The 6000-nt window shown below is 42.5% G+C and overlaps 1 protein-coding gene across 1 annotated transcript in view; it reads left to right on the top strand.

Moving 5' to 3' along the window:
- The first annotated feature begins 351 nt into the window (after positions 1-351).
- Positions 352-6000, top strand: part of P2RY2 (purinergic receptor P2Y2) — a 44836-nt gene continuing 39187 nt past the window's right edge. The window contains exon 1 of the mRNA XM_081326577.1: positions 352-506. The gene's annotated coding sequence lies outside the window, so the exon portion shown is untranslated. The remainder of the gene's footprint in view (positions 507-6000) is intronic.

The following is a 6000-nucleotide window of genomic DNA, read 5'->3' as shown; positions in this document are numbered from 1 at the left end:
AAACGACCCAGTCTAACAAACTTGTTTCCCACCGGCCCAAGTTGAGAAGCCTTGAGCGAGAGGGTCGATTCCGGGCTCGGACACCCGGGGGCGTCGAGGAGCGGCTTTTGCTCTCCCCGGGGGCGAGGGTGTCCCGGCTTTCTCTGGCCAAGGGTGAAAACTTGCCCAAAGTTTGGCCCGGGCTTCGCTGTGGCGCCGCGCCCGGGGGAGAGCGGCCGAGAAGCCGTGCCCTTTCCTTCCCCCCCCCACGGCCATCCAGGCAAGGGTTGGCCCAGCCAGCCCCCCCCCCGGGCCCGCCTCCCTCTTCCGCTTCTTCTCCTCTTTCCCCGCCGCTCTTGCGCTGGAGGCTGCTGTTCCCAGGCGGGCTCGGCTGGAGCAACATCTCGAGAAGGAGGCGAGGAAGGACCGGAGGAGGGCGATGAAGGCAGCCCGCTTGGGGGGGCGGCTGAGGATGGACCCCAAAGGCAGCCGGCAGCCGTGAGAGGCACCCCGGGATTCCTGGAAGGGTAAGTCAACTCAGGGGTACCTTGGAGAGAGAGGGAGGGGGGGGGAAACACGGGTTGTGTGTGTGTGTGTATACAGATTGCTGAACCAAATCGGGTGCGACGCGTTTCAAGATTGCTTCTGGGCGCATTCCGGCACGCTCGGGGCAGAGTGAAATCCTTTATGGTAACTTTATTAAACTTTCAGGCACGAAGGGTGAAAACTCACAGGAGCTGATGCTTAAAGTAAGGGAAAGGGGGAAAGGAATGGGAAGAAAGGGAAAGAAAGAAAGAAAGAAAGAAAGAAAGAAAGAAAGAAAGAAAGAAAGAAAGAAAGAAAGAAAGAAAGAAAGAAAGAAAGAAAGAAAGAAAGAAAGAAAGAAAAGGCAAAGAGAAAGAAGGGAAGGGAAGGGAAGAAAGAGAAAGAAAGAAAGAGAGAGAGAGAGAGAGAGAGAGAGAAAGAAAGAAAGAGAAGAAAGAAAGAAAGAAGAAAGAAAGAAAGAAAGAAAGAAAGAAAGAAAGAAAGAAAGAAAGAAAAGGCAAAGAGAAAGAAAGAGAAAGAAGGGAAGGGAAGAAAGAGAGAAAGAAAGAAAGAAAGAGAGAGAGAGAGAGAAAGAAAGAAAGAAAAAGAAAGAAAGAAAGAAGGCAAAGAGAGAGAAAGAGAAAGAAGGCAGAGACAGAGCGAGGAGAAAGAAGGAAAGAAAGAAAAGAAAGGGAGGGAGGGAGGGAGGGAGAAGAAGGAAGGAAGAAAGGAAAGAAGGAAGGAGAAGGGGAGAGGAAGAGAAGAAAGAAGGAATGACAGAAAGGAAAGGAAGGAAGGAGGGCGGGGGCAGAAAAGGAAAAAGAAAGGAGGAAAGGGGGAGAAGGAAGAAAACGAAGGAAAGAAGGAAGGAGGGAGGGAGGGAGGGAGGTAGAAGGAAGGAAAGAAAGAAAGAAAGAAGGGAAAGGGAGGAGAAAGAGGGCGCTGAAGGAAGGAAGGAAAGAAGGCAAAAGTGCGGAACAAAAGACAAAAATATAAATGCAAACACTTGCTCTAGGGTGGCTATACAACTTTCGTTTTTTTCCTCTAATCTACTCTCCAATCATCACACCCACATATCCTAATTCCGCGTTCTTTCTTTTTTTCCCCTCTTTCATGCAAAAAAAAAAGTCCAACCCCCCCCCACCACCACCACCTTCCAATCAGCATCCAATTTATCTTTTCCCTAATCAGAGCTGTCCATTTTGCCCCGCCCTCTTCTCCACCCACTCTTCCCAGGGGGTTGGACTAGATGACCTCCGAGGTCCCTTCCAACCAACTCTGTTATTATTCTGTTGTTGTTATTTGTTTTTTCTGTTGTGGGTGCTTCGTCACTGGAAGAGTTCCAAGGGAAGCTTGGCCTGCCACTTGTCTGGAATGGCACAGGGGGGGGAGGGTTGGACTAGAAGACCTCCGAGGGGTCCCTTCCGACTCCGCTACTTCTTCTACTCTATTATCCGTTCTAGATTTTATCCTCCCCGAGTTTTGGGTCACTCCCCTCTTCCCTTGCCTGCTTCCCACTCACCGCCTTCCCACTCTCCCCCCCCCCCGGTACTATTTTTAGCCACCGTTTTCTCACCTCTGACTTTAAATAGTTTGGGACCTTCCCAATGTTGATCTATGATATTAAGCATTGCAAATGTCTCTAAAATAAATGCTACCCAGGCAACATTCCAACATGGCCTGGAGACTACAATTCCAATAACAGAATAACGGAAGAGTTGGAAGGGACCTTGGAGGTCATCTAGTCCAACCCCCTGCTCAGGCAGGAAACCCTATACCATTTCAGGCAAATGGCTGTCCAGTCTCTTCTTAAAAACTTCCAGTGTTGGAGCATTCACCACTTCTGGAGGCAGGTGGTTCCACTGGTTAGTTGTTCTAACTGTCAGGAAGTTTCTCCTTAGTTCCAGGTTGCTTCTCTCCTTGACTAGTTTCCATCCGTTGCTTCTTCTCCTGCCTTCGGGTCCTTTGGAGAATAGCTTGACTCCCTCTTCTTTGGGGCAGCCCCTGAGATACTGGAAGATTTGCTATCCTGTCCCCCCTCGTCCTTCTCTTCCTTAAACGAGACATGCCCAATTCCTGCAACTGTTCTTCATATGGTTTCGGCTCCAGTCCCCTAATTATCTTTGTTAGGATGTGGCTTATGACAGTTATATGATTTATGACCGTTTTCCACGCTTACAACCGTTGTAGCATCCCCCTGGTCATTGGATCAAAATTCAGATGCTTGGCAACTGACATGTACTTACGACGGTTGCAGTATCCCAAGGTCATTTGATCCCTTTTTGTGCTACCTTCTGACAAGCAAAGTCAATGCTTACTAACCATTTTTTATTCTTCGAAGTCAACTTCTAGAATTTTAAGAATATTCAGTCTTCCTGGACAATTTTAAGAACTTCCCCAATTTTCAAAGCATTTTTAAATGGTATTCTAATTATGGGTATATATAACTATGTGGGGATTTGGTTGATTTCACAGAAATCTCCATTCAGTATGTAACTGTTGGCTGACAGGGTGAAGGTTTCAATAGCCGAATATTTCAATGAGCGAAATCTAATATTAGTCCTAACTAAATTAAGCCGCTTCTCCTACCCAGCATCATTCAGATGGTGTTGAGTTTCATCACTTAACCCATAATCCCCATGAACAGTAAAAGCCAAAGGACTGAATAGCGCCAGCTTGTAAAATTCTGGAACAGACACACCGAGATCCATGGGAGAATAATAGAATAGAATAATAATAATAGAATAGAATAGAATAGAATAGAATAGAATAGAATAGAATAGAATAGAATAGAATAGAATAGAATAGAATAGAATAGAATAGAATAGAATAGAATAGAAAATGTAGAATAGAATAGAATAGAATAGAAAATATAGAATAGAATAGTTACAGAACAGAACAGAATAGAATAATAGAATATAGAACAGAATAGAATAGAACAGAATAATAGAATAGTTATAGAACAGAACAGAATAATAGAATAGTTATAGAACAGAATAGAATAGAATAATAGAATAGTTACAGAATAGAATAATAGAATAGTTATAGAACAGAACAGAACAAAATAGAACAATAGAATAGTTATAGAACAGAACAGAATAATAGAATAGTTATAGAACAGAACAGAATAGAATAGAATAATAGAATAATTATAGAACAGAACAGAACAGAACAGAATAGAATAACAGAGTTAGAAGGACCTTGGAGGTCTTCCAGTCTTCTAGGTCTATTTATTATAAATTATAATAAATATAAAATAAATATAAAATAAATAAAATAAGTATATAATAAATATATAATAAATTATAAATATAACAAAATATTAATATTAATAATAATAATAATAATAATAATAATAATAATAATAATAATAATAATAATAATAATAAATAACAAACAATTAGGCAAAGACTTTTTGAGCGATTGGAGCCTAGGCAGAATCCAAAGTAATATTCACACAACGTTTGCTAACACCCGAGATGTAGCGCACGCACACACCCACACCCCAAGGGGTTTCTCAGTGGTGTGAAGGTTGCATCCTTACGGGGTGACAGGGACTGGGTTCCCGCCCTCTCTGACTATTTAAATTTAGATTTAATTGGCCTGTTTGCTTAACATGGTACCAACAGTTTAGGAGTTTAGCAGTAGCAGCACACGGACGTTTGCAAGCGTGTTCCAACAGGATGCAGTCGCTGAGATCCCAGGAAGTAGTGGGTGATCCTTTGAATCACGTAACCAGCCTGGAAAAACTTTACCAACAGCGTTTTGCATTTGCAGGAAAAATCAAATGCATAGGTATAGTATAGGTGGTACCTTGCTCAATAGTAGTAACTGTGAGAGGGATCTCGGAGTCTTAGTAGACAATCACTTCAATATGAGCCAGCCGTGTGCTGCAGCTGCCAAAAAAGCCAACACAGTGCTAGGCTGCATTAACAGAGGGATAGAATCAAGATCACGTGAAGTACTAATACCACTTTACAATGCTTTGGTAAGGCCACACCTGGAATACTGCATCCAGTTTTGGTCACCACGATGTAAAAAAGATGTCGAGACTCTAGAAAGGGTACAGAGAAGAGCAACAAAGATGATCAGGGGCCTGGAGGCTAAAACATATCGGGAACGGTTGCTGGAATTGGGCATGTCTACTTTAATTTATTTATTTTATTTATTTTTATTTTAATCCCATTTATATCCCGCCCTTCTCCGAAGACTCAGGGCGGCTTACAAGCTTAGCAGTAGCCTTCATTCTATGTAAATGCCTGCTTATTAGGGCTTTCGCCCCCCCCCAAGCGGCATTATTACAAAATCAGCTTAATTGCCCCCAACAATCTGGGTCCTCATTTTACCTACCTCGGAAGGATGGAAGGCTGAGTCAACCTTGAGCCTGGTGGGATGCGAACCTGCACTAATTGCAGGCAGCTGGTGTTACTTAAGGAGGCATTAGTCCACTGCTCCACCAATGAAGAGAAGGGTGAGGGGTGACATGATAGCAGTGTTCCAATATCTCAGGGGCTGCCCCAAAGAAGAGGGAGTCAAGCTATTCTCCAAAGCACTTGAAAGCAGGACAAGAAGCAATGGATGGAAACTAGTCAAGGAGAGAAGCAACCTAGAACTAAGGAGAAACTTCCTGACAGTTAGAACAACTAACCAGTGGAACAACCTACCTCCAGAAGTGGTGAATGCTCCAACACTGGAGGTTTTTAAGAAGAGACTGGACAGCCATTTGCCTGAAATGGTATAATGTTTCCTGCCTGAGCAGGGGGTTGGACTAGATGACCTCCAAGGTCCCTTCCAACTTTATTATTATTATTATCGCTCTGCAAAAGTAGCACACCAAGGTTGAATTTTCCGAACAATTAAGAGTCCATGTTGCTGAGCCTATATAAAGTCAAAAGAAAAAAAAATATGGCAGCTGCAATATCCAGATTTCCTCAAGATGGCGGTAAAGAGACACACAGAAAATCTCAACTCTTTGCTCACCCCTTGTGGCCATCCATTTTGGTAGAGGTAGTCCTTAACTTTCAACAGTTCCTTTAGTGACCATTTGAAGTTACAAGAGGACTGAAGACAGTGACTTACGACCATTTTTCTCACTTATGACCCTGGTAGCATCCCTGCCAAACTCGGACACTTGGCAAATGACTCATTCTTATGACAGTCAGTGTCCTTGGGGTCATGTGAACCCCTTTTGTGACCTACTCACCAGCAAAGACAATGGGGGAAGCCGGATTCACTTAACAATCGTGTTACTAACTTAACAACGGCAACAATTCACTTAACAACAGTGGCATGAAAGGTCGTATAAAGGGGCAAAATTCACTTTTAAAAATGTTTCACTTAGCAACAGAAATTTTTGGCTCAATTGTGGTTGTAAATCTAGGACGACCTGCACAAAGTTTATATATATATATATATATATATATATATATATATATATATATATATATATATATATATATATATATATATATATATATATATATATATATATATATA

This window comes from Vipera berus, assembly GCF_964194415.1.
Source record: "Vipera berus genome assembly, chromosome: 4".
Classification (NCBI taxonomy): domain Eukaryota; kingdom Metazoa; phylum Chordata; class Lepidosauria; order Squamata; family Viperidae; genus Vipera; species Vipera berus.
This window is presented reverse-complemented; position numbering and strand designations above follow the sequence as displayed.